This window comes from Schistocerca piceifrons, unplaced genomic scaffold (assembly GCF_021461385.2).
Source record: "Schistocerca piceifrons isolate TAMUIC-IGC-003096 unplaced genomic scaffold, iqSchPice1.1 HiC_scaffold_936, whole genome shotgun sequence".
NCBI classification, from domain to species: Eukaryota; Metazoa; Arthropoda; class Insecta; order Orthoptera; family Acrididae; genus Schistocerca; species Schistocerca piceifrons.
In genome coordinates this window covers 5,487,151-5,489,650 of record NW_025729208.1, presented here as the reverse complement: position 1 = coordinate 5,489,650, position 2,500 = coordinate 5,487,151, and the positions used below count along the sequence as shown (strand labels likewise).

Genomic DNA, 2,500 nt, shown 5'->3' with positions numbered 1-2,500 from the left:
ACTCGTTCAATTACTGTAGTGTTGCCCACCCGCAACCCTCGCAATATAGTTCGCTACTCGCACTGCCCGCACCCCTGTGTATCGCTTCATGTTAAACACCTTGCAAGTCTTGCTCACTTTCCACATGCTCCTGCTGTACACTGTAATGTGGATGGCAGCAGGACGTACATGCCGCCCCTCCCCACGTCCCCACCTTGCCCCCTGCCTTCGCAAGCTGGTTGGTGAGAAGTTTGCATGTTCAATGCCCTTCGCATGCGACGTACTCAGGCTACGTTGTGGTGCGGCCTGTGTCAACTGTCCGCTGATGTCGTACGCGTGAACCACAATCTGTACTGCACATTCGTCCTTATGTACTGAATGATACATCGTGGCACATGTGTGACCGCACAACGACTGCGCCCAAAAACGGCGGACCATACAGTGCAAATATTGTGCACGCAGCTACGTGTCGTCTCCCTATGAGAGCTGGATTGCAGTGTGGTACGCCATAGAGACGTGTGGGAGGAACGGACGCCGTGGATGGCGATCAGCATGAGCTGTCTGTTGATGTATTCGGACCTAGTCGTCTCTCCTCACACACCGTGATGGCATGGTGCACCGCGTTCCATATCTGCGACATGCTACAGAGGCCGGTTGACAGTCGTTCGAGCAATGGACATCGCATACGTACGGGGGCCACCTTCCACGTATTGTCTAGGCGTGCACATTTTGTTGCGTGTATGTGGGCAGACGTAGTGTGGCGTGACACCTGACACAGGCATGCAATAATCGTTGAAGTTGCAAATGGCGATGGACGCCTGCGTTTTCTGGTGAAGTTACGCAAATGAACAAATGGTAACCTGTTGTGGTGCGGTTGTTCTCGCTAGGGGTGAATCGGTGATGGCGACGATAGGTTGAGGTACTAACCGGTTGTTCCAGCGATACCCACCATGCCGACGAAACTGAACGGCATCTGGGTGTGAAGCGATACGCGGCGGTGGCTGGGTGGGACCGTCCCCGGCCGGTGAGGGGGCGCCTCCCGGCGTGCTGGCCGCGCGGTGCGTGGGCGCACGCGCTACAGCCGGCTGGTGGGGGCGGCCAGTGGCAGGCGCGCCGGCCGACGGACGCGGCAGGCGTCGCAGCTGCGCGCCGGCGCACCCTGCGCGCGGCGCCGTGCGGCCAAAGTAGGTCCTCGCGGGCCCGGTGCGAAGCGCGGTGGACATCTTCAGTGTGCTGGTCCGATTGAGGACTGTGTGCGTTGAGGATGCGCCGCCGCCCGGCGCTCGGCGCCGCGACGCCGTCTGCTGCTCGGTCGCCCCAGCGGTTCTCGCTGGTGGTTTGTATCGCAGCTGTGCGGATGTGTTGGCGCGTGCGCTGTGCTGGGAGAGTTCGCTTCGGCACCCAAGTGGGGCTTTTGTCCTTCTGTGGCGCTGGCGTTGGAGCTGCCGGTCACCGTAGGTGGCGCGTGTTGTCTCCCGCCGGCAATGCCACGACAGCACGCTCCCGGGCCTCTGTCGGCAGCGGCAAGCTCAGTTGGGAGCACGGGTGGTCGCACCGAAAGCGTCTACTCGCCTAACTCCGGGCGATTGCGCCTCTCTCGAACCCGACCAAGTACTTGGGACGGCGCTGCGCGCCGCCGGGACCTGAGAGGGTTTCGAGGTGTATTGTGCAGGGGAGCTCAGCCTCCTCCTGTTTGCAGAATGATTGAGCGGACGCTTGCGTGTTCGCGCGGGCCCCCGGGACACACTCCCGGGCGGCCGGCTGCTCAGCTCTAGTTGACGCAGCTCCCTGGTTGATCCTGCCAGTAGTCATATGCTTGTCTCAAAGATTAAGCCATGCATGTCTCAGTACAAGCCGCATTAAGGTGAAACCGCGAATGGCTCATTAAATCAGTTATGGTTCCTTAGATCGTACCCACGTTACTTGGATAACTGTGGTAATTCTAGAGCTAATACATGCAAACAGAGTCCCGACCAGAGATGGAAGGGACGCTTTTATTAGATCAAAACCAATCGGTCGGCTCGTCCGGTCCGTTTGCCTTGGTGACTCTGAATAACTTTGGGCTGATCGCACGGTCCTCGTACCGGCGACGCATCTTTCAAATGTCTGCCTTATCAACTGTCGATGGTAGGTTCTGCGCCTACCATGGTTGTAACGGGTAACGGGGAATCAGGGTTCGATTCCGGAGAGGGAGCCTGAGAAACGGCTACCACATCCAAGGAAGGCAGCAGGCGCGCAAATTACCCACTCCCGGCACGGGGAGGTAGTGACGAAAAATAACGATACGGGACTCATCCGAGGCCCCGTAATCGGAATGAGTACACTTTAAATCCTTTAACGAGTATCTATTGGAGGGCAAGTCTGGTGCCAGCAGCCGCGGTAATTCCAGCTCCAATAGCGTATATTAAAGTTGTTGCGGTTAAAAAGCTCGTAGTTGGATTTGTGTCCCACGCTGTTGGTTCACCGCCCGTCGGTGTTTAACTGGCATGTATCGTGGGACGTCCTGCCGGTGGGGCGAGCT

General features: G+C 58.2%; 1 non-coding gene across 1 annotated transcript in view; it reads left to right on the top strand.

Moving 5' to 3' along the window:
* Positions 1–1,764: 1,764 nt before the first annotated feature.
* Positions 1,765–2,500, top strand: part of LOC124772103 — a 1,909-nt gene continuing 1,173 nt past the window's right edge. Inside the window, exon 1 of the ribosomal RNA XR_007013779.1 lies at positions 1,765–2,500. This exon is cut by the window's right edge and continues 1,173 nt beyond it. This is a non-coding gene — a ribosomal RNA (small subunit ribosomal RNA).